This window comes from Lolium perenne, chromosome 5, assembly GCF_019359855.2.
Source record: "Lolium perenne isolate Kyuss_39 chromosome 5, Kyuss_2.0, whole genome shotgun sequence".
NCBI classification, from domain to species: Eukaryota; Viridiplantae; Streptophyta; class Magnoliopsida; order Poales; family Poaceae; genus Lolium; species Lolium perenne.
The window spans coordinates 155462562-155485500 of record NC_067248.2 but is presented as its reverse complement, the minus strand read 5'-3'; positions in this window follow the sequence as shown (position 1 = coordinate 155485500).

Genomic DNA, 22939 nt, shown 5'->3' with positions numbered 1-22939 from the left:
GCTGTTAGGAAAGACGCCGCCGATCGTATGACTTCGAAGAGCAGGCACATTAGCTGCCGGCGGAAGAAACAGACTGCAGTATGCATGCACAAAGAGAAAACAACTCTGGGTATATGATTTAGTAGGAATTAGAAAAAACACTGTGATAAACGTTGCCCAACTAATCTACAATCTGCCACGCGCTACCTGCCTTTATTCGCTGGACTTCCCCAATATGTCCACCTGCGGCAGAAGATTTATTTCCGACAATCATATTGGATGCCATGCTGGCCTACGGAATTGATGGAAAAGGAGCGATCTGGAGGGCGGACGCCATGCGTGGGAGGTTGAAGAAAGTAGCGATCGAGGGTGCATGATGTTTGTTTTTCTTTCTCGACGTGAAGAGATAAATCACGTCTTATGTGCCATCGCCAAATAGATACAGTTGTTATCGTGATATTTAAGTGGAGCCATGGAAGCTTTTTTTTCCATCGTACGTAATATTCCTAGTGCAAGATCAATCTAAGCCGTTCCTATATCTAAACATTAGATTGGCAGATCCCTACCATTGGTTGGTTGTTGTTTTAATAATATAATAGATTACTTAAATGACGGCTTAGGGGAAATCGCTACCATGTTTGCGTTAATTTTCGCTGGTGTATGCACATCGTTCTCTATCTTTCAGTTAAGTGAGATAAAGGGAATCCAACCCAGTCGCTCAGGTTTAGATTAACCAGTCTGCGATAAAATACTCATTGTACTTAATATTTTATTTTGGCAGATAATATCCATCTTATACCATTTACGTAAATGAATTAAGTCTATCTTTCCTATGGTATTTTATTTTGCCCTCACGTATTTGCCATATATAACCTAACAATCATAAATTAAAGCAGGAATAGAAACCAAGAGAGTTGGAATTATGTGCAAGTATAATAATTAAGAGATGTGGCCATGCTACCTTCATAGCTTATAATACTATTTATTTCTTATACGCAAAAAGTAAGTACAAATCCATATCCCTACATGATAGATGAAGATCCATATATAAACTGTACTTTTAGTAACTAAATTTCTGAGGTATGCAGATGCAGAGGAAAAGGATGTGCCATACAATCATATTCAGTTTCAGTCATCTGCAACACTTTCATTGGAGATGCAGTTTTTGTTGTCTCTCTTACCGGTAAAAGTGGAAATGTAAGAATCAGTTAATTAATTTTCTATGATTATTTCTTGATTGGTCTTTCCCTTTTATCTAATGTTTGCCTCACAAGCAACATGAAAATACGGAGTCATATTGAGCTTTGCTAACATGTTGTTCCTTGTTGATTTGAGAATTGACCAATGAAAAGTACAATTAACAGTTAGTTCACCATATGATATGTTTGAACAAAAATCCTAATCGGTGAAGATGGTATAGGGAATATTGTCCAAATTTGGATCTCATGTGAGTAGGTTAAATTTGCATTTTCGCTTCAAAGTTTAAGATATCTTAATTTTATAATACTAGTAGAGACAAATGGAAATGCAAGATTTCTCCTAAGCTACACGGCCGAACAGATATAAAGTGACGTGGGAACCCTATTACAAAGCATATCAAAGATAAAAGAAGAAAAACACAGGATAAGCTGCAGCAATCGACAACCGGCTAGAGGTGTTACACTACACCTTATTGAGAAACCATGGGGCTTCATCGCCCCATGCCCACCACAGTATCGTTGGCATATACCGAGTGATAATTAGATTGCATTTTTCTTAGTTGGCCATTCTCTGCAGTTATTTGTGCCTCCTATGTAACTATCTAGCGGATAATCATCGTGACAAACAAGAAATAAGAAATAACATGTGTTTTTGTTGTAGTGTTTCTTGATTGCTGCAGAACCATTGTTACTGATGTAGTCCAACCAATTATCCTTCCCTCAACTACTAATTACATGGTTGTTTTGCATTTGTCTAGACGATGTGTACCGTTAAATTTAATGGTAGTTAATTATAATAATTTATTACTATGAGCGCAATCATTCTCTATTCATGTATTATTATTCCAATTATTTTGTTTAAGGTGTTCACCAAGCTGGAACCAAAATTCATATATTATGTTTCTTTGGTTTTTCTTACAGAAAGTTAGGTATGAATTAGGATCGGTCCATTCTCTACGTTATATTGTGCATAAATCTATTATAATTACAAATTTAATCTCCACTGTAGCCTCCACTTTTCATAGTCATCTGATTTGCATAATATTTATTCTGGTGGATCAAAAATTGCGCAATGTGCCTCAACCTCAAGCCTTTGCATGTGTCTTCTCGATGAACTTCTCCCTATTTTGTCGAAGAAGAAAGAAAAAAAACTTCACGGAGACGTGTTGCAATATCACTAGCAGCAACCATCCTATTTTTCGTTGCAACCTCTCAGCTTTGTGTGAGTTGTGCACCACGGCGGCTGCAACCACACGTTTGTACCACACATGATTGACTTCATTTTATTTTTTCTGTTGGGATATTTGTATCAGCTCTCTTAGTCAATTAGAATCCAATGATGGGACAAGGTCCATATTGTGGACGATGTTCCTCCCAATTTGGTCCAAGACATCTCATATGAGTTTCTCTTTTTGTGCACATTGACAACTCATGGGAGTTCATTTTGTAATCTAAAGGATGAACCATGGGTCTGTTTCATCACTGGAAAAGTCATCCATACTTACTACACAAAATACACCCTAAAAAATTATAGGACTCAGCAGCCATAGTCAGCTTAATATGGTTGTTATATCTTTGATAGAAATTAAACCTTTATCTATTTTATGAAAAATCTAAATTTCCAATTTATCATCCTGCCATATAGTTTCATTACCATTATCACGACGTAATCATAAATATATGAATACCTTAGACTACTTTATAATACTGAAGCCCCTCTAAAAATATTACGTCGTCATTTCCATTCGATTTATAAATATAAATTCAGTTTAATTTATGTCAGTTTGTAGTTATCTACTTCATGTTTTTAACTCTTTTCACATAACAAGACAGCATATTCGAACTATATTGAAAGTATTTTAATAATAAAGAAGGTAGGCACCCTGCTAGTTGCAATGAAAGAGAAGTTGCAATTACAACCCTTTCAAAAGTACATTTTGTAACATATAATAATTTATAAAAAATGATTCGTAAGTCTGAAATATATATATTTCTTCAATTGGTTTTTTCTTTAAAAAAATTATGCTCTTAACTGGTTATCATACTAGTATATTATATTTATGTTTTCTCAGTTGTGTCACAATTAGACAGCTTCAGATTTTCTTAGCATCATATAAAATATAAATGTACACATGTGGTGCAAGATAATTTTCACTTTCCATATAAACCAAGCACAATAGATAATGTATGCGATGTGAAGTGACAATATTTATTAGTGGATCTATTCATACCCTAAAACCTTTATTTTTCTTTCTGAGACTGGAATCTTTAATTTTTGTCTCAACGGCCTTGTAACAATATGTTATCAGATGATGTTGTACCAATTAAATGAAAGAGTAGAAAGTTATAAACGTTAAGCACCTAGCAGTAAAGAACTCCATACAGGAGTGTCTTAAGAAGTTAAGATCTAGCATATACTATAGTGGTATCCTTAAATAGTGAAAAATGATGCCCCAATGGTTCAAATATTCATTGAAATCCACCTGCACTGGTGCATCAAGGTGAAGTAGTACAACTACTTCTAAAGACAAATAATACGTCCGTACTAAAATATAAGATGTTTTAGAAGGAAGTAGCCTTCTAAAACGACTTATATTTTAAATCAAAGGAAGTACACCACCCAAACCGTGTCATTTCTTTTTGAGTTTCCTTTCTAAAACCACGTTATTATCAAAGAACACTTTAACATGTTTTGCCAACCAAGTATCCTCCTAAAGGAACAGCAGGGCGAGAACTACAATTACGAAAACATTCAGCACACAATTTTAATAAATATTCCGAGGGCAAATGCATCATATGAATTTCCTTTTGCACTAACCTTCGGCAACATTTGGGCACCATTAAAATAAACCTTCTGAGAGAAGATCCATCATACAGTTTTTTATTTTGGTACTAAACTTGAGGTTCCACCATATTCAAGATTGGATGAACTTTGATGACGATCTCAGCAAATCTACCACAGAATGAATAAAGTACTCAATTTTTTGCTGACCTGATATGCAGCTGTCTCCCTGCTTGATATACATCAGGATCCCAGAACACATGGTCTTATGTTTCCATATCTCCGCTTGATAGAAAACTTTTTTTTTTCGAAATGGACTTGACAGAAAACGTATTCACCATTGTCTTAGAAATCCTCATTCCCCAGAGAAGTAACATATTCAACATTGCATTTTTTTCATGGTTTATCCGAAGTTACTACCGAGAACAGGCTACAAGTAGTTAAAGATGTCTTCCCAGATATATTTAGGCGTAACAACTAAAAAAAATCAAATGAGTCATATATCCTCAAACACATAGCAGGATGAAATGTGGCATGCACCGACCATCTAAAATTTCGAAATTTGCGACCTTGTAGATGCAAACTATAGAGTGCCAAATTTCATGTGACATATGAAATTAAATATTTCAATGAACATGTGGAAGGAATACTGCGGTAGCGTAGCTGTAGTCTACTTGTATATAGTACTTAAATGTGAGCAGAAAGTACTGTGTTACACGGCTGTGAGAAAGAAGTCAGAGAGATCCAGTCAGGCCATCTGAGAAAAAAATATTAGCCGCCTCACAACATTGTGGTTTTCTGGACAATTGAGATAATTAACAGGTTTGCATAAGAAAAAAATCAAGCTCAATTATTTATTAGGAAAAATTGGATGCATAGGTGTTAGATTATCTCTGATGGGATATGATATCATCTAACTTGGTATGCTCATGTAACCTAATTCCAAATAACATAGAAGTGCCTGAGATATCTGAATTCATGATTATATGTAACCTAAATTGGGAGAACCATGGGGTTTGTTTCTCATTTCTAGCTTCAGAAAACAGAGATCTGTTTTTAGTATTGACACTTGGTCTGCTCCTTATATGATCAGAATGCAGTTTTTGATCTTTAAGTTTCCATCCATGCAATCAGTATTCGTCTTAATATTATCGTCTCTCACCAGTTTCAAGTAAAGTCTTATGAGCCCATGCTGTCAAATCTATAAGAAGGTACTAACCCAGGGATCATCAGGAAAATGGTAGTATATAAGAAATTGCAATAAGAACTTAAGAAGTGTTCAGAAAAAATGCACTAAGAATTAAACTAATCTGGCCCAGTTACTTACGTGTAGGTAAGGTGACCCAGGCATCATTAGAAAATTCAGTAATCAATTAGAATTTGCACAAAGAAGTGAAGGAAAAATAATTTACACCAAGAATCCAACTGATTTTGTCCAGCTACTTACATGCAGGTCTGAACGTAGCCATACCTTTGTGGCAACGTCTGGATCTCTGTACTCCTGGAAACACAGGATAGGATGCAGCCGGGAAGCATCATCGGTCGATACGTAGTCGCCAACGGCCGTCTGCTTGGTGAGTCAAGGATTGGCCAATCATAGGTTAATGTGTAATGGCGTGCTATAGCTAAGGCCGCCACCGTCCTCATCTCCTGTTAGGACTGCTGGGCTCGAGCAAACTGAAGCATTTCAATGGGCACCTAACTCTTGATCCGCTTGATCTGGTGGTAGCATGAGCGTTGCTGCACCCATATCCATGAATGGGGAAGGAGATGATGCCGGCAAGATTCGTACTGCTCTCATTCAGGAAATTTGCAACATAATTAAGTAGCATATGAGAAAAAATGAAGTTATATTGAGAACCTAATTAGATACCTATGGGAAACCATAATCAAAAATGAAATTCCGAGCCGCTATTAGCTTATCACATGATCCCCAGAACAGCAGAATTCAAGCTATAGAATCTAAAGTTCGAAAATATCTTAATCTAAGTAGTACATGATTAGCACCAGTCCATATATATAGTTGTACATAGAAGAATAGGGAAGCATGTTCTGTATTTCCTGAAGGCATATAGAGCTAGTCCCAAAATTAAATCGTTCAAAACCTTGAGCTTCAACATTGAATAAAGATCAGACAACCAAAATGTCATGAAGCAACATCTGAATTTTTTTAGCTGAGAACTCTTATTAATTTTTGTAGAGATCATATACAGCGAATCAAACTTTTTTGCGATTGCATCGTCCATCAAATAAGTACATACGCTGCTGCAATACTCAAAATACTTTCATCGTCTTACAAGTTACAACTCCAATAGATAAAAAGTAAAGGGTTAATTATTGGTTTGCCACTACAGCCCACGCAACACTCAGTTTTGCCACTAGAGCAGAATGGTTCTCAGTTTTGCCACTAGTATGTGTGCAACGACTCGTTCCGTGAGCCTGCCGTTTCATTCAAGTCAAACGTCCTTGACTCGGCTGTTTCAGGTGGGACCAGGCGGAGACGCGTTTGAAAAGAGGACCGTTGCTGGCCGTTTCACGTGGGACCCACAAGGTTTGGCTTTGGGCAGATGAGAAGGGTGTTTAAAAAAATGGTGAAAAATGAACAAACAAAAAAGGTGCGGCTGGGACTCGAACCCAAGACCACTTTGTTTGGTAGCGTGAAGAATTGCTCTGGTAACCAGTGGGGCAGATGGAAAGATATTGAAAAGCGAAAGGAACAAATCTAGCTATAGTTAGTTCTAGTTCGTGACTTGGTTTATGGTGTAAGGACGCATATGTTTGTTCTTTATGTTTATGCACGCTGCTTAACCAAAAAAAGGGTGCGTCTTTGTTATTTGAAGCATTACGTGTTTGTGGTTTAGGTTGGAAAAATAATCAAACAAAAAAGGGTGCATCTTTATATTTTTGCGGGGAAAAATGGTGCATTTATCTGATTTCAAGCATTGCGTGTTTCTGATTTTTTGTTTCATACTTATATGGGTACCCTACTTATATTACATCAAAGTTCATACTTGGATCCATGTTTGTGATTTCATGATTCATACACCCTTGATATATTACATAGAAATCATAGAAAACTAAGATATATGAGATGCAAACATTGGTAGCCAGATCATCACGCAAAATAACTTAGATAAATTCGATACATAACATGCTTAGTTCCACCATTACACGGAAATAACTTAGATAGATAGATGGGTACCCTAGATAGATAGATAGATGGGTACCCTAGATAGATAAGTTGAGTGACACACGACTTGACACGACTCAACACGGAACCACATAGAAAATGAAAACGTAAAGATAAAAAAACATGACGAGCTTGACGAGAACACATCTTGGCCGCACCACCTGCCGCAGCACCTGCGCCGCACCACCGTCTTCACCAGCGTCTTCACTTGTAGTACGGGAGGTAGTGCATAGGTTTCCCGGAGAAGAAGATGGCGTCGCAATCGGTGAAGACGTTGTAGGTGGTGAAGAAGATTGACTCGCAGCCGCACCAGAAGACCTCACCGAGTAGGGCGTACGCGTCAAATCGGTTGGCGAAGGTGACCGTGAGCAGCTTGAGGGCGACGCCTTCACGAGACTCGTTGACGTAGTACATGACGGGCGAGCCCGGTGGGAGGTGGGAGAAGCCCTCGTCGAGGAAGTCTCGAGTGAGCTCGACCTCGGTCCTCCACCTCGACTTTGCCCACACACGGAGCGTCTTCTCGACGAGGACGTCCGCCGGATAGAGTAGCTCCGTCCTGGTGCGCGGACGGCGGAAGGTCGGTCCCGTGTACTGCATCTTCGGAGAGGCAGAGAGGCTCGCTTGGGTGCGTGGTGCTTTGGAGAGGGAGAGGAAGAGAGGCTCGCTCGGTTGGTGTGTGGGAGAGGAAGAGAGGCCCCTTATAAAGAGGTTGGCTCATAATTGGGTGGTTCCTAATGAATTAACGCGGGGCTAGCCGTCTTCCAAAAATAATTAAGCGTATTGACGATGGCAAAACTGATGCCGCTGCATCGCTGCGAGAGCTGAGACGATGGAAACGCTGAGACGCTGCGTCGATGCATTAAAAGGCGTCGGCGAGTGAGGTACGTGGAAAGGGCCGTTGGCGTGGCGCCTGCATGGCGGATGCACGGCGCATGCATCGCAGGCCTAGACACGCGGGACGGCCCAACGGACATTTCAGTGTTCTTATAGCCCACCGTACGCGTGGAGAAAGGAACCAATGAGGTTGAAGAACGAGGGTGTCCATGGATCGGCCCCGAAACCTTCTAGAAGGCTAGATCGGACGGCTGGCGTTACCGCAGTGAACGGTCCACAATGCAAAACAGAGCAACCCACGGATCGGTCCGGTTTCCTTCTAGAAGAATAGGGTTAGCTGGTCAAAATTAGGCTTTGACCAAACTTGAAATGAGCATAAAAAATTCAAAAATTAGGCTTTTATGTTGGTATATCTAGCTGGAATAGGTATGTTCTTGATACTCTTTCGGGGGGTAATTTCCTAGGTACTCCTGCTTTGGAAGCTAGTTGCATCATTGAGAGCCTAGTTGGAATACCACCTGTTAATGAAACTAAAATTGAAATCTCTCTTGAGGATATCATGAAAAAGTTGGAAGCCATAGAGAAAAATATTCCAAGTGTTGAGACTAAACTGGGAATATTACTTGATAATACTGATAAACTTGATAAATCCCTAGGAGGAATTAATGAAAGAATTGCTATTTTAGAAACTTGTGCTATCTATGATAATCAAACCCATAGGATTGGTAAACTTGAAGAAGCTATGGGAACATTGGGTTCAACTTTTTCTTCTCTTAAATTTAAGGAGAAAGCTTATGTGGGCAAGGAGCAAAAATTCATGTATGTCTCTAAGGTGCCTAAGCCAAAGAATTATTATAAGCCTAAAATTGATAAAACCCTTCGTACCACTATGGGAAATTTAGATAATGGAGCATCTAAGGTACCCTCTGCAACAAGTTGTGTTTGTAAGGAAAATTATAATGTTGATGCTTCATCTCTCGATAATACTTGATGCACACTTTCTGCGCCTAGCTGAAAGGTGTTAAAGAAAAGCACTTCTTGGGAGATAACCCATGTATGTTTTTATTACTGTTTTGTTGAGTCTTGGAAGTTGTTACTACTGTAGCAACCTCTCCTTATCTTTACTTTATTGCATTGTTGTGCCAAGTAAAGTCTCTAATAGTTAAGTTGATGCTAGATTTGATGCGGGACCACCTTCTTGTGTGTGGTTTCATGGATGGCTATCAGTGGGAAGGTGATGAAGATGATTATGAATCTGTCCATGGGATTTCAAGAAATAAGGAAGGAGGTGAGGACCATGTAGAAGATCTCGGACATGATCACAATATAGAAGATCCCGAACATGATCATTATCACAATGTAGAAGATCCCGGAGATTATAATGATCACAATGTAGGAGATCCTGGACCTGATGAGGAAGATCAAGATGGAGGTCATCATGATGATCATGAATATGAAAACGATGGACCATCATTGATGGACTGGGTGCAGGAACCTTATCTTGAAGAGCTGCTTCTCAAGAAGACGAGTAACGCAAGAGCTGACACCCAAGAGAAAGCCAAGATGGATCAACTAGAGATAGACGTGGTTACTCCATTGTATGAAGGATGCAGGCCGGAGGATACTCGCCTGAAAGTAACGCTCATGGCTCTGGAGATGAAGGTAAAGCACAAAACGACCGACACATCCTTCAACGACAACATGTCATTCTGGCACAAACGTTTTCCCAAAGGGAACACGTGTCCGACTAGTATCGAGGAGGCTAAAAAAATCGTGTGTCCTCTGGATTTACCGCACGTGAAATACCATGTGTGCTTGAACGATTGCATCATTTATCGGCACGAGCACGCGGAGTCTACCATATGTCCGTAGTGCGGCGTCAGGCGATACGAGAAGGGGAAGAAAGATCCTCGGAAGGTGGTGTGGTACTTTCCGATCACTCCTTGTCTGCAGCGGTATTTCGCAGACCCTAAGCAAGAAAAGCTAATGCGCTGGCACGCGGAGATGAGGAAGCGAGAAGATGACGCAAATGATCCGGAGATAAAGAAAAGGAGGATGTTGAGACACCCTTCGGATGCTAGCTTATGGAATGCATTGAACCTCGAGTACCCAAAATTTGGGGACGATCCTAGGAACATAAGGCTGTGCATGAGCACCGATGGAGTCAATCCGTTAGGCAGCCAGAGCAGCACGCATAGCACCTGGCCCGTGTATGTGTGGATGTACAACCTCCCCCCTGACTGTGCATGAAGAGGAAGTACATTCAAATGAGTATGCTAATTGAAGGGACGAAACAACCAGGGAATGACATTAATCTGTATATGGGGCTTCTGAAAGAGGAGCTAGCCACGCTATGGGATGCACCTGCCAATACATGGGACGCCGCCGTGGAAGAATATTTCTCTATGAGAGCCGCGCTGCTCACGACGGTGCACAACTTTCTTGGTTACGGATATGTCGCGGGGCAGGTGGTCCACGGATTCAATGCATGCATCAGGTGCATGGATGACACAACGTTTTTCCAGCTAGATAGAGATCTCGGGTCCTCGAAAACGGTGTTCGTGGGACATCGAAGGTGGCTTCGCGATGACGACCCATGGAGGAAACACAAGGAACTGTTCGATGTTCAAGACGACCACGTACGAGGAGCGGCGAGAAAATAGACGAGCTATTGAAAAAATGGAAAGAGTGCCCACCTCCGGAAAAGAAGCGAAAGGCATCGAAGCCGCTGCTTTTTCTGGAGTTAATGTTTTTCCTGGAGAAACAATATGAGAACAAGAAGTACCGGAGGAGACATAATAACCCATCAGAATGGGACAACTGGTCGAAAACTGTTGCTTGAAAATGGAGACATAGGTTTTTGATTTCTTATAGGTTTGAAATGTTTTAGATCTATGGTGAAGTTTTCAAGATCTTTAGATGCAAAAACATAAAAACATAAAATACAGGTTTAATCGTTTCCACGTGACCAAGATGCGTTCCAAGGTTGTCCGTGCAGTAATTATCTTGGGACGACATTATGGTGTATTCACTCAAAGAACGGGTCGAGAAGCTCTGATGCTACTCATATCCATGGTGAAAACGGTGAATTCATGTCGGGATGAAAATTGTTTCCCTGTCCTTTAGTAATTTGCTCGACAACACGATTGGAACTTGGAAGTGCGCAAGGGTGTTTTCTTTGGAAGAATAAAGGCTTTTATAGGTGTTTTTGTCCAATTTATGTTGTGTCATGTAACAGGTCTAGTATTTGTTCTCGATTCTAAATGATCAATCCTCCTATAATATGGTTTGGTATTATTCTAATGCATATCATCTAATAAAAATATGCTAGTTATTCGAATTTCCTCAAGGATCGGGCACATCAAAATTCAGGGAACACAACACGTTCGAAAAATATACCGGCTCGTACCTTGTCTTTCTTCTTCTTTCTATTTTCTTGGTGCAATCTTTTATACACGGCGTGTGCATACATGTATGCACTGGACCAACCGGCTTGTCAATCTTAACTGGCCTGGGGACACAAACCTGATTTACTAATCAATCTAAGAACTTACCACACACGGTATGGTAATCCATCAAGGACTAGAACTGACGCCCAGACGAACAACATAGACAAAACACACGCATATGCTACCTAAACGTGTAACACGTAACCCTAAGCAAGGTTAACTCTAACACTAGCTAGTGTGGCTCCCCGGATACGGCCAGGCCGGAGGCGTGGCCTTCCTTTTCGACAAAAAACATTGGTGTACAACTCCTTTAGATGTATCAAAGAAATTCTTCCAACTTCTTATAGGTTATCTGGAAAACCATTATTCGACATGCATGTGGTCCTGAGCATACGAAAGTTCAGATCGAACCTTCATTTTGGGTACAACCTACTGAAAATGTAGCGCATAAAGGAATTTCAAGAAGTCAAAATATGTAAAGTTTTACCTTGTTAATTGACTAAATTATCTATATCTATAATATCAAATGTACACCGTGTATGAAAATATACATCATGATGAATCTAATATTAATGGTATTCATTTGGTATCTAGGTGTTGATATTTTCTCTACATACTTGGTCAAACTTTATAGTTTGAGTTATGAAAAAACTCATTATATTCTGGGAAGGAGGGAGTACTATTTCTGTGAAATGAAGTGTTTGTGTACCTGTTTCATGTATTTTTTAAAGATCTACGAAAATATATAATAAAATGGTTGTGTGGGTGAATCAATGTAGAGCAAGGGCTTGGCCCCTTACATAAAAACTCCCTTAGAGCATCTCCAACCGCGTCGCCCAACGCGTCCCCCAAACGGCGTCGGATCGAGCGTTTGGGGGACGTGTTTTGTTCGTGCTGCGTTTGGGGAACGTCGCTCCCCAGCCGCATCCCCCAAACGCCGCCCCCAAACTTTTTTTAATATTAAAATACTCTCTTTATTATTATTATTTTGCATTTTTATTTCAATAGCGAGAAGAAACATTTCACAAACTAATACATAATTCGGAATACGGTTTACACAAACTAAGACATAGTTTGGAACATGGTTTCCACAAACTAATACATAGTTTGAACCATGGTTGACGCAAATATAAAACATTGCAAAATAACGAAACCTAACTATTGGCATCGCAGATTTCGTGTGTTCGATGCAAGAAATAACACTCCCAGGCACGCCCAGTCACCCAAACTGGAAAATCCAGCTGGTAATGGTACCCCTGTTGGTTCTTTTGAGGAAGAACAACCAGAAACCTCCGTGCCTATTTTCGCTGCGAAGAAACAACACTCAGTCGTCGTCCCCATCTTCTCGACGGCCCAAAACTTGCTCCGGTGCCTCCCTACCCTGGGGAAGGGACCGACCGCAGGAAGGGTGCCTCCTTGACCAGCAACGACGATGGTGGTGCCGTCTTGAGAGCCCCGGAGAACCGAAAACTATCGTCCTAATGCTCGCCAGTACGGAAATAACTATTCGCACCGGTGTACAGCATGTAAAATGCATACATTAACTTATTTGTAAAATGCACCGGTGTAGTTTATTGTCATATATTACAACATATTTGCTTGTTATAAGAAGTTGTATTCATGTTTTACATTAATTTATGGGGATTTTCCATTGACCCCCTTTCATTTGTTTATAAGTATGCAGAACATGAAACCATGTTTTGTGCATTTTAAGTTTCAGGGACCTTACAGAACTCAAACGGAGCGCTGATTTTTCTGGAGTTCATATTTTTCTTGGAGATACAATATGAGAACAAGAAGTACCGGATGAGACACAATAACCCATCAGAATGGGATAACTGGTCGAAAACAGTTGTTTGTACTTTATGAAAAAAGAAAGCTTGAAAATGGAGACATAGGTTTTTCATTTCTTGTAGGTTTGAAATGTTTTAGATCTATGGTGAAATTTTCAAGATCTTTAGATGCAAAAACATAAAAACATATAATACAGATTTAATCGTTTCCACGTGACCAAGATGTGTTTCAAGGTTGTCCTTGCAGTAATTATCTTCGGAGGACATTATGGTGGATTCACTCAAAGAATGGGTCGAGAAGCTCTGATTCTACTCATATCCATGGTGAAAACGGTGAATTGATGTCGGGAAAATTGTTTCCCTGTCCTTTAGTAGTTTTCTCGACAACACAATTGGAACTTGGAAGTGAGTAATGGTGTTTTCTTTGGAAGAATGAAGGCTTTTGTAGGTGTTTTTTTTCCCATTTATGTTGTGTCATGTAACAGGTCTAGTGTTTGTTCTCGATTCTAAATGATCAATCCTCCTATAATATGGTTTGGTATTATTCTAGTGCATATCATGTAATAATAATATGCTAGTTATTCGGATTTCCCCAAGGATCGGGCACATCAAAATTCAGGGAACACAACACGTTCAAAAAAATATCCCCGCTTGTACCTTGTTTGTCTTCTTCTTTCTATTTTCTTGGCGCAATCTTTTATACACGACGTGTATGCACTGGACCAACCGACTAGGAGAACCGAGACGTAGTTGGCTTGTCAATCTTAACTGGCCTGGGGACACAAACGTGATCTACTAATCAATCTAAAAACTTACCACACACGGTATGGTAATCCATCAAGGACTAGAACTCACGCCCAGACGAACGACATAGACTAGGAAAACACACGCATATGCTACCTAAACGTGTAACACGTGGGCGCCGCGATGGCCGACGGGATGATCGCGGGCAGGGTGGCCGTGACGACCGCCGCGATCGTCGTCGCGCTGAGCTCCCCATCCCTGACTACCGCACCGTCGACCCCAAGAAGTTCCAGCGCCTCAAGGATGGCTCAGTTATCCCTGCCTCCGGCTCGCGCCGTCGCGGGCATGCCTCCCCGGTGCCCTCCGCTCGCCGTGGCAAGGAAACCTTCGCGGCGGGTCCTCGGGGACGCTCACCTCCTCCCCGGCGCCTTGCGTCCATCATCTGTGTGGGCGCCGACGGCCCAGCGCTCCAAGCTCCCTCACAGCCCAGGTGCGCCCCTGGGTCCAGCAAGTCCCCTCCGCCCGCCTCGGCCGCTCGCGGAGTTCCGGTTGGGAGCCTCTCCTGTGCGCGGCGTCTCGATTTCTCGCCGGCGCCCACGCTGGTGGCGCAGGGATCCGAACTTGCCCTGGACACTCCATGCGGGTACATCTCCTCCACGGCTTCAACCCCGGTCCATGTTGGCACAGCTGGGGTAAGCACTCCGCCTCCTTCCCCAGCTGCTCTTCTTGACGAGCTGCAGCCCTTCGACGCAAGACTCTTCGACGCGGTGCCCGCACCTCTGCTTACCAGGCCGGCATCTCCATCTCCACGCCCAACACCACCTGCCGCTCGCCGCAAAACCCTAGCCGGGGTCACAAGTTTCAGCATCCAACGATCAAGCGTCCGCATCCAGAGGAAGGGCAAGCGTGCGCCGGTGGCCGTGCTCGCCGAGCAGCTACTGTGCAAGCGCCTGGGCATCATCCAGGACGGTGAGAAGATGACGGAAGCCGCGATCACGAAGTTTACTAGCATATTTCAGGGGAGGCTGCCGCCGATAGCTATCGATGCCCTCCGGGCCCTGTTCCGCCTCGACTGCGACCTGGCCGCCGCCGTTGAAGACGCCCTCCTTGCGCATGGCGGCGCGACTGCTCTCGACCAGACACTAGACGAACAAGCCGGCGAGGAGGCTACTGCTGCCTGATATGTTGTTGCCAGCACCTGGGTTCCTCTAAGTCTTTATGTTAGCTTACAATCTCAAAGACCTTGCTCCTAATTATGCCCAGTCGAGCCCCTCTCTCTTCATGTGGATACAGCTGCTCCCTGCCCAGTCTGTGGGTATTAGCTTGTTCTTGGCTGTCTCAGCTGCCTTCGTGCAGCGAAAGGGTCTACGTGTTGTGCAAATGAGTGATTACGCCATCAACATTGTCTGCTGGAACGTCCGTGGTCTAAATGATCCGGACCGGCGTTCGACCGTGCTTGAGACAATCTCCAATACTTCCTGCCACATTGTGTGTCTCCAGGAGACGAAGTTGGCTTTGGTCGACTCGTTCATCGCTGCATCCATTGGTGGCCAACGCTTCCAGGGTTTTGCTCAACGACCTGCCATCGGCACTAGAGGGGGTATTCTGATTCTTTGGAACAAGGATGCTGTGGACCTCTCCGACTTCGACATACGCACTTTCTCCATCTCGGCGTTGGTCAGGTCTAAATGTGGCGATGACACTTTCAAGTTGACAGGGGTGTATGGCCCCACGGACTACTCCCTAAAGATTGAATTCTTCCGCGAATTGCTCGATCTCAAGCCGGCGCTTGGGACCAAATGGTTAGCCCTCGGCGACTTCAACCAAATCCACCGTGCTTGTGACAAGAACAATCTAAACATTGATCGGGGAAGGCTTACTAGGTTCCGGGATACCCTCAACGCTTGTGATCTCAAAGACATCCACCTACAAAACCGAAAATTCACTTGGTCTAATGAGCAAGACTCTCCTACCATGTCCAGGATCGATGCCTTCTTCTCCAATGAAGAGTGGGACCTCACACATGACGACCACGTCTTACATGCCCTATCCTCCTCGCTCTCCGACCATTGTCCTCTTCTCCTTGCAAGTTGCCATGGCCCTAAGAAGCCGCATTCCTTTCGTTTTGAGGAGTTTTGGGTGGACATTCCCGGGTTCTTTGACGTGGTCAAGAAGGCTTGGGCCGAGCCTACTTACCATTCGGAGCCCTATCATATTCTCCGTACCAAGCTCACGCTCACCGGCAAGCGCCTCATGGTTTGGAGTAAGGGCCTCTTCTCCAACGCGAAGATCCAACTCCACATGGCCCTCCAAGTCATCTACCACCTCGACTTGGCCATGGAGAGTCGGCAACTCTCCCCGGAAGAAAGGGACATCCGCGCCCGCCTTAAAAGGAGGGTCATTGGTTTGGCGTCCCTTGAGAGATCTAGGAAGAAACAAAGGGCTAGAATCAATAACCTCTGCCATGGAGACGCAAACACCAAGTTCTTTCATCGGAAAGTGAATTGCCGTAGGAGGAAGAACTTCATTCTAAAGTTGCGCCATAATAATGGTTGGGTGACCACGCATGATGAGAAACAAAGGGTGGCACAATCTCACTTCACCGCGGCCATTGGGCGCGCCAACCCCCGTCCAATCTCTTTCAATTGGGACGCGCTAAATCTTCCTTCTCCAAACTTGGAAGGATTGGATGATGCTTTCACGGAAAAGGAGGTCAAGGAGGCCATCATGGACATGCCTTCCGACAAGGCCCCGGGGCCGGACGGCTTCAATGGGAAGTTCTTCAAGGCGTGTTGGGACATCATCAAAGGCGATGTTATGGCGGCCATGAGACATTTCTCTGATCTTCGCGCAAGGAATCTACATTGGCTTAACACCGCTAGCATTGTGCTCCTCCCAAAGAAGGAGGGAGCCGAAGAGATCACCGATTTTAGGCCTATTAGCCTCATCCACGGCTTCGCCAAGATTGTGGCAAAGGTTCTTGCTTGGCGGCTTGCCCCTCGTATGGATGACATTGTCTCGCAGGCGCAGAGTGCGTTCATCAAATCTCGAAGCATTCATGACAACTTCATGTTTGTTCGCAACTATGCTCGTTGGCTTCACCGAAGGAAGAAGGCCTCCCTCCTCTTCAAGCTCGACATTAGGAAGGCTTTTGATCACGTTAGATGGGACTACATTCTTGAGCTCTTACAACGCCTTGGCTTTCCCCATCGATTCCGGGATTGGCTCATGGCTCTTTTTGGTTCCTCCTCTTCGAGGATCCTTCTAAACGGCATCCCCGGGAATCCCATCAAACACGGCCGTGGACTACGATAAGGAGACCCGCTTTCTCCTCTTCTCTTTGACATTGCCATAGACCCTCTCCAGCGCATCCTTCAAGTTGCTACCGATTTGGGGCTCCTTAGCCGTCTTCCGGGGCGAGGTGCTAGATTCCGGACCTCCCTCTACGCCGATGACGCGGCCATCTTCATGGCCCCCGTTCAAGATGAGATCTCTTCCCTTGCGCAAATCTTGGGAAACTTCGGCTCGGCCACTGGGCTCTTGACAAACTTCGAAAAGAGCCTTGTCGCCCCAATTAGATGTGATGAGATTGACCTTGCTCAGGTGCTCAATGGGCTTCCGGCCACCCTGACTTCCTTCCCCTTGAAGTACCTTGGCCTACCTCTTAGTGTGCGAAGGCTCAAGAGAACTCACTTCCAGTATCTGGAGGACAAGGTTGTGGCTCGCCTTGCTCCCTTGCATGGGAGATATTTCAACATTGCCGGTAGGAAGGCGCTTGTCAAATCGGTTCTCACCTCCCAAGCGGTTTACCCTCTCACGGCCCTTCACGTCCCGGTTGAGCCGCTACAAGCTATCACCAAGCTAATTCGGAGCTTCTTTTGGGCGGGCTCCGATAGTGCGACCGGGGGGAAATGCAAGGTCAATTGGACGGCTGTGTGTCGCCCCACCTCCCTTGGTGGCCTCGGCATCCTCAACATGGAGAAATTTGGGAGGGCCTTGCGCCTACGCTGGCCTTGGCTAGCTTGGACGTCCCCTGAGAAGCCTTGGGTTGGGATGGAGAGCCATTGCAATGAGGCGGATATGGAGCTCTGTCACGCGCTCACCAAGGTCAACATTGGGGATGGGATTAAAGCGAGTTTTTGGCACGATCCATGGGCAGATGGCCTCAGCCCCAAATGCTTAGCCCCCTCCATTTTTGCTTTGTCCAACAAGAAAGCCTCGAACGTGAGGACGGCCATTGCGGACAATGATTGGGTGCTTCATCTTGATACCTCCGCGGGTCTTTCTGTGCAAAATCTACAGGAATTCATCACGCTTTGGTCACACACCTCGCAGCTCACCCTACACGGTGATACCCCCGACTCCATCATTTGGAAGCTCACCGACAACGGTGCCTATTCTTGCGCGTCCGCTTATAAGGCTCAGTTCGCGGGGACTATTCGATCCTGCATGGATTCCATTGTTTGGAGGGTCTGGGCCCCTCCCAAATGCAAGCTATTCTCCTGGCTCATCATCCAAAATCGCGTTTGGACGGCGGATCGGCTTGCAAAGAGGGGTTGGCCTAATGGGCGGGTTTGTCCGCTCTGTCGGCGTCATGACGAGACAGCCGCTCATCTTCTCTTCAAGTGCCGCCTCTCTATTCGGATATGGAACATGGTCAAAGATTGGCTTCACATACATGATTTCGACCCTTCGTCTTGGGACGGGTTTGACAATGTTGAAGATTGGTGGACCTCCGTCGTGCTTGCTCACGGAGGCCGAAAGAAAGCTTTGGCCACCCTCTTTATGTTGGTCACGTGGGAGCTATGGAACGAACGCAACGCTAGGACTTTCAAGCATGTTGACACCATGCCTACCTTCATCTTCGATCGCATCAAATCGGAAGCTAGGACTTGGGTCATTGCCGGTGCCAAACATTTGGGTTTTCTCATGGCGGGAGAGTAGGCTTTTGTGACCTCGGTGTGGTTGTAAGACTTTAACTAAAACTAAAATATAGCTTGGCTTTCCAAGCTTCTTCTTTATCAATGAATTAAGGCAAATCTTTTGCCTTTTCTTCAAAAAAAAGGTTAACTCTAACACTAGCTAGTGTGCCTCCCCAGATACGGCCAGGCCAGAGGCGTGACCTTCCTTTACGACAAAAAATATTGGTGTACAACTCCTTTAGATGTATCAAAGAAATTCTTCCAAATTCTTATAGGTTATCTGGAAAACCATTTATTCGACATGCATGTGGTCCCGAGCATACGAAAGTTCAGAACCTTAATTTTGGGTACAACCTACTGGAAATGTAGCGCATAAAGGAATTTCGAGAAGTCAAAAGATGTAAAGTTTTACCATGTTTATTGAGTAAATTATCTATATCTATAATATCAAATGTACACCGTATGAAAATATACATCATGATGAATCTAATATTAATGGTATTCATTTGGTACTCGATCAAGGTGTTTATTTTTTTCTCTATATATTTGGTCAAACTTTATATAGTTTGACTTATGAAAAAACTAATATGCATTATATTTTGGCAAGGAGGGAGTACTATTTCTGCGAAATGAACTGTTTGTGTACCTGTTTTATGTATTATTTAAAGATCTACGAAACTATATAATAAAATGGTTGCGTGGGTGAATCAATGTAGAGCAAGGGCTTGGCCCCTTGACATAAAAACTCCCTTAGAGCATCTCCAACCGCGTCCCCCCAAAGCGTCCTACAAACGGCGCCGGATCGAGTGTTTGGAGGACGTGTTTTGTTCGTGCTGAGTTTGGGGGACGTCGCTCCCCAGCCGCATCCCCCAAACGCCGTCTCCAAACTTTTTCTATATTAAAATACTCTCTTTTTATTATTTTTTTGCAATTTTATTTCAACAGAGAGAAAAAACATTCCACAAACTAATACATAATTCGGAACATGGTTTACACAAACTAAGACATAGTTTGGAACATGGTTTCCACAAATTAATACACAGTTTGAACCATGGTTGACACAAATATAAAACATTGCAAAATAACGACACCTAACTTGTATTGGCATCGCAGATTTCGTGTGTTCGCTGCAAAGAAAGAACACTCCCAGGCACACTCAGTCACCCAAAATGGAAAATCCAGCTGGTGATGGTAACCATGTTGGTTCTTTCGAGGAAGAACAACCAGAAACCTCCGTGCCTATTTTCGCTGCGAAGAAATAACAGTCGGTCGTCGTCCTCCTCATCGATGTCGCCGTGGTATTGCCGGCGGCAGCGCATCTCGTCGAACACCTTGACGCTTATGACGGCCTCGCCAAGGTAGGAGAACGTGAGCACGTAGCCGGCTTCGAGGTGGTGGTAGCGCGCGAACTTCTCCCAGCCGGTGTGGACGTACATCTTGCCGCGCGCGTCGAATATCACGTCCACAATCCACCGGCAGCAGCCGCTGGCAGCCTCCAGCAGATGCAGCTAGGCCGGCTCGTCGCCGGCGATGAAGTCGGTGAACTTATCCGGAAGCCTCTAGATGCCGAGTGGGTCGCCCTTGAGGACGATGACGAACTCGAACATCACTTGCCGCTCCTCCTCCTGCAGGTCTGACGATGAAGACGATGGCGTCGGATGCGACGGCAAGCGTGCAGCTCTGTCGCGGCCACGACACGACAACGGCCGCGACCTCGGCCTCCGCCTCTACCAGACATGGCGTCGACTCTTGAGATGGTGGCGGATAGGGTTGGGGAGAGAGGCGCTAGGGTTTGTGTGTGAGGGACGATGAGAGAGCGACCCCTTTTATAGGCCAGAGGGAGGCGGGGGAGCGGTGGCACTCATTAGCGCCGGCACGTAGAGCTAGGCGCGACGAGACGGTTCAATGCGCATCTGCGGGAACTGCACCGTTGCGAGGTAGGCGACGGTTAGGTTAAACTTCAATGTGCCACTGACGCGTCGGTCCCGCCACTCTTCGCCTCGCTTTTCGTTATGTTCGGCATGCCCGGAGCGTCCCCTGTGTAGCGGGGACGGGCTCGGGGCGCCGGACAAAAAGAGCCTTTGGGGCACGCTGTTGGGAACATTTTTTTGTCGGGCGTGCCCCAAATCCCTTTGAGGAACGCTTTGGGGGATGCGGCTGGAGATGCTGTTATGTATGGGGAAAATGTTGATTTGACCCAATAAAACCATATTGTGATTTCTTCGGACATATGTGGGTATCTATTGAAAAGGTGAAACATCATTCCAAACGATAGTACACACGGCTATGAATTAGAGGGTAAGGTAAAAAGTGAATTCATGTATACATGAGAAAAGGCACATCCAAAATCTTGTTGAATTACACTTTGAAAAACCATTGACCATGTAGACCTATTCCATGGCAATATATGAATTACAGGAAAATACGATGAAGCCAAATGACAAATCCAACATAACATATTAAATTAAAACTTGATCTTGGAGGTGATAAATCCAATCCAAGGCCTGATGATACTAGAGCCTCAGGGTTAGGTCAATCCCGTCGTCAGCCTCCTCCAGATTCACTTCATGCACGACTTCCTGGCCTCCAAGATGATCTCCATCCCCAGTCCGGCTGTTGCCGTCCGGCGCCAGCGTTGGTACCGCGAACGAAGTCTGAGTAATGCCGCTGGTGCCGCTGCCTGTTTGAGACAGGGAGATCGAAAGGCATGGCGCCGCCGGAGAGGGGCGAGAGGGAGTAGTTCTTCACTTCAGCAGTCTCCCGATTCACTTCACGCAGATGCAGGCTTCGAGAATGGCCTCCATCTTTGGCCCGGCGGCATCTCTTGGTCGCAGATGACGGTTGAGCGGGATCATGGCCGCCTGTCCCGGCGAACGCCAAAGGCACGTCGCGGAAGTAGCGCTTGGGCCACGCGTTGAACCGCGCCGCGTGGAGGTTGCGGCAAGCGCTGCGCAGTCGGGGGTCCTTGGACAATGTCGACCAGACGCGCACCGGCGGGGGCGGGGCGGGACGACGGTGCATGGGCTGCTTCTGGTTCTCGTTCTTGTGCACCTTCACATGCCCGCCCCGCCCCCGCAAGGAAGCGAACACGCGCGGGCAGAACTTGCACTTGACCGTGCCCTTCTTCTTCTCCTCATCACGGATGGCGCCCAGGGACGGCCGGGACGGTGAGCCGGGGTAGGTGGGCGCGGTGGAGCGGCTGCCTGAGCCGGTCGACTCCATTTGGAGATTGAGATCAAGCCTGGGTGGATCTAGACGCTGTTGATATCTTGTGAGCTATACGCTAAGCTAGCCAGGGTTCTAATAGCTGTGGCGACGGGTGAGTTGTACAGACGGGCCAGCTAGAAACGGAAATAGACGCTCGACGATCTTCTTGTTTTAAGGAGTGAATGAAAGCATTTTGCTCCAACTTGATCTTTCGTATTTGCGGCCTTGCATGCATTCTAGCGTTTCTTGCCATCTTTTGTATACGCGTCCTTGCTGGATTCATCTGCTTCATGGCTCGAACTTGGAAGAGCAGTGTAGCGGGGAATTGAATATGGAAACATGCCAGAACCGAATCTACTCCAGTTTTGGCATGCGATTGTGAGCAAAACAGGCATGCATATATTGCTTGTCATCCTTATCTGACTACTCCCCAATAAATGGTGCAATTAAACTAGATAAATTGCACCGCATATGATGACCTGACACCTTAATATATTATTTGTATCTGTTGCAGATTTGATCCGATATACAGATATCAATAAAAATTAATTCAATTTCATTAATTTCCAACAAATGTTTGTGGACAAAAAAGATTATTGGACTATTTTCAATCGCTACTATATTGTTTGCCTCCTGATTACACTTATATTCCCTCAACATTAGTAATAATGTCTCAGAAGATCAACTTTCATAAGTTCATCATACCTAAAAAAATTCATAAGTACTCATGGTCAGGTATCGATGGAGGGAGTTGATAGCGAGGTTGATGCGGTTCGAGCCATCGAGTAAAAGGTGCAACAATAGTGTTGCCAGAACTAGGAGTACGCCGGGGATGAGGGC